At 41.4% G+C, this 8028-nt stretch overlaps 1 pseudogene; it reads right to left on the minus strand.

Annotated features, from left to right (window-relative positions):
* Nucleotides 1–518: 518 nt before the first annotated feature.
* LOC122733948 lies at nt 519–3448 on the minus strand (annotated as a pseudogene).
* Nucleotides 3449–8028: the final 4580 nt, after the last annotated feature.

Consider the following 8028-nt stretch of genomic DNA (forward strand, 5'->3'; position numbering starts at 1 on the left):
TCTCCTGTGTCTGACCTATTCTATTGATCTACCACTTTATTTCTTAGCCAGTACCAAATAGTTTTGACTGCTGCTTTATAGTAGAGCTTCAGATTTGGTACAGCTAGCCCACCTTCCTGTGCATTTTCTTTCGTTAGCTCCTTTGATATTCTTGACTTTTTGTTCTTCTATCTGAATTTTGTATTTATTTCTTCTAGCTATATAAAATAATTTTGGGTGGTCTGGTTGGTATGGAATAGCAGCAATAAAGAAAGTATTTGCAGATGGTAGAGTCCCCACCAACTATTATCGGAAATATTGTTCAAGTTTGAAGGAATCTTTATCTTACAAGGTAGGTTATTGTACTAAGTGCTAACAGGATATAGTACTTCTGGCTCCTAAAGAACTTAGTATATACATTATCTCATTTGATCCTCATAACACATATGGAAGGTAGATACTATTATTATTCTCACTTGTAGAAGAGGCTGAGAAGAAAACCAAGGGTGAGAGAGGTCTCATATCTAGTGGTCACACATTTAGTAAGTGGCAGAGAAAGAATCCAAAGCCAGGTTTTCTGTTTCTACTACTCTACTCTGCCTCTCAGTGATCTCCCTTGAGACTGGAGAGCTATGCTGTTAAACTGGGTAAATAAACCTTTTGACCTAGCAATACCACTACTTGTGACACACTGCCCTCCACTGGGGCAGTCAGAGGTTAAATGACCTAACCAGGGTCACTTAAGTAGTATTTTTTTGGCAGGGTAGTGAGGGTAAAGTGACTTGCCCGTGGTCACACAGCTAGTAAGTATTAAATGTCTGAGGCTGGATTTGAATTCAGGTCCTCCTGAATCCAGGGCCAGTGCTTTATCCACTGTGCCACCTAGCTGCCCCTGCAATACCACTATTAGGGCTATACCCACAAAGAGATCAAAGAAAGGGGAAAAGAACACATAGGCACAAAAATATTTATAGCAGCTCTTTTTGTGGTGGTAAATGATTGGGGACTGAGGGGATGCTCATCAATTGGGGAATGACTGAACAAGTTATGGTATATGGTTGTGATGAAATACTATTGTGTTATAATAACTGAGGAAGGGGATGGTTTCAGAAAAATCTGGGAAGGACTGTATGAACTGATGCAGAGTCAAGTGGGCAGAACCAAGAGAACAATCTACATAGTAATAATAATATTGTAAAGATAAGCAACTTTGAAATACCTATTAATTCTGATTAACACAATACCCCACCACAATTCAGAAGGACTCATGATGAAACATGCTATCCACTCCAAATGGAGAATTGATGGATTCCGAGTGCAGATTGAGGCATGTTTTCTTCTTTTTCTTGCTTTTTTCAGAACATGATTAATGCAGGAATTTATATTGCATGACTATACATATTTATAATAGGTTTTATTTTTCTTGACTTCTCAGTGAGGGGGAAGAAGGAGGGAGAGAATTTGGAACTGAGAATAAAATAAAATTGAATTTTAAAAAGTATATGGAGAGATTGATAACAAAGGAAAATAGCTACCACTTTATATGTACCAGGTAGTAAACTAGTAGAGCTAATTACTTCAGGAGGTAATACAAACTCCCTCGATAAGGCCAATCAAATCCTAAGAACAGCTTTATGACTTTTTAGGGAAAAATAATCCCTTTTGGGGGACAAAGGTGACACCTTGGTAGATACTGGTCCTATTTATTATAGCATCCTTAAAGTTAGTAGGGAACCGGCAGGCTTTCAAAAGTGATATTCCATAGCAGAGCATATGATTATTGTCTCATAATTGACTGAAACATGTTGAGAATACAAGATTCCACTATGAATATTGTTTAGTGCTTTTTAAAAAAAGCATTTAATTTGGTAAAACAAAATGCCACTTAAAAAAAATAATAAACATTTTTGGGTTCCAAATTCTATCCCTCCTTCCCTCTCCCCCCTCCCCCCTCCCTGAGGCAGTAAGCAATCTGATATAGATTATACATGTGCAATTACGTAAAACATTTCCATATTAGTCATTTTGTATAAGAAAACTTGAATAAAAGAAAAAAATGAAAGAAAGTGAAAAATAGCATGCTTCAGTCTGTGTTCAATCGATATCAGTTCTTTCCTTGGAGGTGGATAGCATGCTTCATCATTAATCCTTTGGGATTGTATTGGATCATTGTATTGCTGAGAATAGTTAAGTCATTCACAGTTCTTTATGGAACAATATTGCTATCACTCTGCACAATGTTCTCCTGCTTCTGCTCACTTCACCATACATCAATTCATCCAAGTCTTTCCAGGTCTTTCTTGAAATCAGCCTGCTTGTCATTTCTTATAGCACAATAATATTCCATTACAATCATATACCACAGCTTGTTTAGACATTCCCCAATTAATGGGCATTCCTTTCATTTCCTATTTTAAGCCTCCACAAAAAGAGCTGCTATAAATATTTTTGTACAAATAGGTCTTTTTCTCTTTGGGAGATGTCTTTGGGATATAAACCTAGCAGTGGTATTTCTGGATCAAAGGGTATGCACAGTTTTATAGCCCTTTGGGCATAGTGAGGACATCTTCTTGGTCCCAACAACATAACCTTTCAGCAAGATAAAATCATTAGTCACTTCACCATAGTGGACAAAACCTCCCAGAGTGTTGATCCCTGAAGTAGATGCACTGGTTTTGATCAGCTTGCCATCCTTGATCTGGTAATCCTGGCCAATCTTGTAGATTGTTTTGTTGCTCTCAGTGTGATGGTGGTAGCCCTTCTGACCAGCTCAAGTCACAGAGAAGGCCACTCTTGCAGGATGCCAAGCTTTAATACATGCCACCTTACATAGGCCCCCGTAAGTTTTTCAGGGCAGTTTCTTTGTGGGCCAGTAGCTGGTGACACTTTTGTAACCCTTGCCTTTGGTCATTCCAATGACATCAATCATCTCAACAGTTTCTCAGATACTCTGCCACCATTCACCTGGATTTCCATCAGGTGAGGCTTCTTCTGCCTCAGAGGGAGAAGGCGCATCTGGGTATGGGCAATGCCTTGGCTCACCTTGCCATCATCTTGCCACTTCTTGCAGTACTTGGTGAAGGCCTTTTTCTTGGACTTATGCCAATCCTTATAGAATCGTCTCTTACACTCATCATTGATATGCTCAGCAAAGATGGTTTTGATGTTCCAGAGGCCTCACAGGGTTTGTTTATAAACCAGAATGCCTATGGTGACCATGGGGAAGGTCTCTACAACAGTGACAGCCTTTAGCCACTTCCTTCCTGTTGATCTTTGAGCTGGACCTGTCCCCTTCTTGAATGATGTGGCTCATGCCTGACTTCTAGCCCAGAAGGGCTGTCAGGTGGATGGCCTTGGTGGGGTCATCTTTGGGGAAGTTCTTTACCTTTCCCTGGTGCCTGCTGCTTTGCTCTCCTTGCAGGAAGCCCAGAGATCCATTCCTGGGAACGGAGAACTTCCTGTGAGACATGCTGCAGCTGTTGTGGCTGTGGCTACTGCTAAGGCAAGCTGGAAGAGGAAACCAGTTTTCTACCTCTTGGGAATTTTCCTGTCTCAGATTGGAGGAAGGTCTACCACCTCCAGAGGGGGAGGGGAAAAACAAATACTGTCTTTGCCTTTCCTCCCTCTGCCTTCACTAGGCTACCCAGGTCTCTTTTTCTGCCTGTGTCAGCCCAGAGCCACTCTCTCAGCTATGTGGTCCCATCTGAGAGTATACTAAGTATAAGGGCCTCAGCAAACCACTCCCCCCCCCCCAGGATGTGTGTAAACGAGATTAGAAAAATGTCCCCCATTAAAAATGAGGTTAAACAGCATCAACTAGGCCTCAGTTTCCATATCCATAAGAGACAGGTGTTGCACTAGACAGCTAGATGATCTTTAAGGTTCCTTCCAAGCCTTAGTGTGCTCTGATCCCAGCATTTGGCTGGCCCTTTGCACTAGAAAAGAGCACGTGGCACAAGCAAGCAGGGCCTAAGCCAAGAAAAGCTTTGTTTTTCCTTCTCTCCTCTGGATCCCATCATCATCTGAGAACTGTAGGGGCTCCTCTCCAAGCAGCACATAACACGTGGAAGCACTGTGAGGAAAACACCCCACCCCCGCAATGCTTTAGACTTTTCTCCAGAACTTCCTCTGCTTGTGATGGAAAGCTCAGACTTTTTATGCTGAATTGATCATGGATTCCAGCTTCTGAGCCCATTTCTCCCGGGTGCTACTGTGAAGATCCCTGGCCAGTTAGCTCTCAGGGGCCCACCTACCGGAATACCAAGTCACCTTCAGCAGGCAGGCAAACAACTGCACCCCTATCCCCTGCAGTCCCCTGAGTCATTATCTATCTCCCTTAGAGAAACCGCAGGTTCTGCTTGACCCATATAAGCCAATTAGGAAGCAAGGGCACACAAACCCAGGTCCAGAAACTCTATGACTCCCTGACCTGTGAGTCTTGCTAATAAAAGCCCCATATTGCACCAGAAAACCTTGCCTTGGATCATAAGCTGGAGTCTAGGACTGGACAGAGCCTCCTCAGCAGGCTCACCGACTTCCCAGGACTCACCTTAGGGAAAGTAGACGTCTAGACCCAGGATGGGAGCGTGACCTGGTGACCCATCAGCAGGGACACCAGAGCTGGGACTAAGGGCTTTCCTGGAACCATGTACTCTTCAGGCTTCCTCCTACCCATTCTTCCACACTGACCTCCCCCCCCCCCGCCCCCAACCACATAAAGCAGCAAAGGAAAGGACACGAGAACTGCCAACCTACTGATCCTTAGAGGTTTCTGGGCCAGCCCACCCAATTTACAGAAAAGGAAACTGAGGCCCAGGGAGGGAAAGTGACCTGTTTAAGGTCACACAGGCAGTAAGTGGCAAAGCAAGGGGAAAGGCTCGGGCCTTCAAATTGACTTCAAGTTGAACACTCTTTCAGAGTTCAGTGTTCTTTCCTTCCCTGGCCCCACACTGCCTGCCAAGGGAAGTCAGAGCTGATTGTGTTTAACCCTGAGTCTTTCTCTCTGCATCTGAAAATTCTAAACTCAGATCAATTTTTTAAAAATAAATTTTTTGCTGATTTTTTTACATCATTGTAACTTTCCCTAGTAGCCATTTTTCTCCCCTTTCCATAGTGCCATCTTATATAATAAATAATATTAAAAAAAAAGAAAAATAAGAGGAAAAAATCCAGCATAACTGATTGGTACATCAAAAAAGTTTAAAAATATATTCAATGTATCACATTTGTGGACTTCCCACCTTTGCAAAGGGGTAGAGTTTGAAGTGCCTTCTCATATCTCTTCTTTTGAGTTGTATTTTTTTTTTTGGCAGGGCAACGAGGGTTAAGTGACTTGCCCAGGGTCACACAGCTAGTAAGTGTCAAGTATCTTTGGTGGGATTTGAACACTCAGGTCCTCCTGAATCCAGGGCCAGTGCTTTATCCACTGCACCACCTAGCTGCCCCAGCTGAGTCATTTATTTTATTATTATTTTTTTGAGGCAATTGGGGTTAAGTGACTTGTCCAGGGTCACACAGCTAGTAAGTTTCAAGTGTCTGAGGCTGGATTTGAACTCAAGTCCTCCTGAATCTAGGGCCGGTGCTTTGTCCACTACACCACCTAGCTGCCCCAGCCGAATCATTTATTTTGTTTTTTGGTTTTTGGTTTTTTTTTTTGCAGGGCAATGGGGCTTAAGTGACTTGCCCAAGGTCACACAGCTAGTAAGTGTCAAGTGTCTGAGGCCGGATTTGAACTCAGGAACTCCTGAATCCAGGGCCGGTGCTTTATCCACTGCGCCACCTAGCCACCCCTTTTTTTTTTTTTTTTGTTTTTTTCCTGAATCATTTATTTTTACTAATTTTGTTTGGACAATTCCACTCCAAATGTTCATATGGACTATTTGTGTCCAACCTGTGGTAGAGCATTCTGAGCTGACTGATCAACCATAGTCAGACACATTGTACCTTCACTCCAAAATAGTGATGCCATTTTGGTCCTTTTCAAGAATGAAGGACGATGACCAACCAATCATTCATTCTAATTTTGTAGCATTCACTTTTGGGGTTTTTTGGTGACTGTTCTTTCCATTTGTATTGCTTTAATCATTCTGTATGTTGTTTTCTTGGCTCTGCTTGCTTCATTCTGCATCTGTTCATGTAAATTTTTCCGTGCTTTTTTATATTCATCATTTTTGTAATTTCTCATAGCATAGCAATGTTCTATTACATTCATGTACCACAATTTGTCAAGCCATTACCCAATCAATGGCCATCTATTTTGCCCCCAGTTCTTTGCTAATACAAAAAATGTAATTATTTTTGGTTTATATCAGGATTATTTTCCTATCAATGACCTCTTTAGGGTATAAGTCTAGTAGTGAAATCTTTGAATCAAAGGTTATGGTCGTTTTAGTCACATTACTTGCACAATTCAAAATTGCTTTCCCAAATGGTTATACTGATTCACTGCTCCACTAATAATATACTAGTGTGCCTATCTTTCCATAATCCTTCTAACATTGAGTATTACCATTTTTATCATCTTTGCTAATTTGTGTGGTATGAGGTGAAAACTCAGGGTGGTTTCAATTTGCATTTCTCTTAATTTCATTGATTTGGTGCATTCTTTAATATGGTTGTTAATAATTTACAAATCTCCTTTTGAAAACTTATTTGTTCATATCCTATGACCACTTATCTTTTAGAACATGGCTTTTGGTCTTACTTATATCTGTTAATTATTCATCTTGGAGATTAAACCCTTATTAGAGAAATTTGACACAAAGATTTTTTTCTCATTCCACTTCGCTTATCCTATGTGGATTAATTTTGTTTGTGCAGAAACTTTTCTGTTTCATGTAATCAATGTTGTTGTTGTTGGTTTTGTTTTTTGTTTTTTGTTGGTGAGGCAATTGGGGTTAAGTGACTTGCCCAGGGTCACACAGCTAGTAAGTGTTAAGTGTCTGAGGCTGGATTTGAACTCAGGTCCTCCTGAATCCAGGGCCGGTGCTCTATCCACTGCGCCACCTAGCTGCCCCTCATGTAATCAATGTTACTAATTTTCTATTTTGTAATTGTCTCCATCCTTTGGTAAGAATACATCGTCTTGGGGGGCAGCTAAAGAGGCACAGTGGATAAAGCACCAGCCCTGGATTCAGGAGGACTTGAGTTCAAATCTGGCCTCAGATACTTGCTGTGTCACCCTGGGCAAGTCACTTAACCCTCATTGCCATGAAAAAAAATACATCTTCTTCCCACAGCTATAAAAAGTATATAGTCTGCCTCTCTTCTAGTTTTTTTATGCTATGATCTTTTATATTAAGGTTGTATATCCATTTGGAATGCATTGTGGAAATTTTGGGGCAGCTAGGTGGTGTAGTAGATAGAGCACTGGTCCTGAAATTGGGAGGACCTGAGTTCAAATCTCACTTCAGACACTTAGTTGTGTGAACCTGGACAAATCACTTAACCCCAATTACCTTAAACTTCTGGAGCCATCTCCAGTTGTCCTGATGTATATCTTGCCACAGGACCCAGGTGGCTCTGGAGGAGAGAGTGAAGTTGGTGACCTTGCATAGCCCTCTCTCACTTAAATCCAATTCACTGCAAATCATGACATCACCCCTGATGTCATGGCATTCTTCTAGAATGAAGACAAACAACATAACAACATTGTGGAATATGGTATAAGATGCAGGTCTAAGCCTACCAGACTGTTAACCAGTTCTTAGTAAATAGGGAGGATTTTCCTAAATGATTTATGTTTTCTGTTTTATCAAACACTGGGTTATTGAGTTCTATTGTTTCTGATTCTCCCTTATCTAGTCGGTTTCATACCATATGTTTTTGTGGGGCAATGAAGGTTAAGTGACTTGTCCAGGGTCACACAGCTAGTAAGTGTTGTGTCTGAGGCTGGATTTGAACTCAGGTCCTCTCAAATACAAGGCTGGTGCTCTATCACTGCGCCACCTAGCTGCTCCGTCTTTACCTATCTTTATGCCTTGTCTTACTGTATTGCTAACTACAACCATATAAATAATAGAGAGGAGAGTGGGCATCTTTTCTTCACTC

The sequence above is a fragment of the Dromiciops gliroides genome, chromosome X (genome assembly GCF_019393635.1).
Source record: "Dromiciops gliroides isolate mDroGli1 chromosome X, mDroGli1.pri, whole genome shotgun sequence".
Classification (NCBI taxonomy): domain Eukaryota; kingdom Metazoa; phylum Chordata; class Mammalia; order Microbiotheria; family Microbiotheriidae; genus Dromiciops; species Dromiciops gliroides.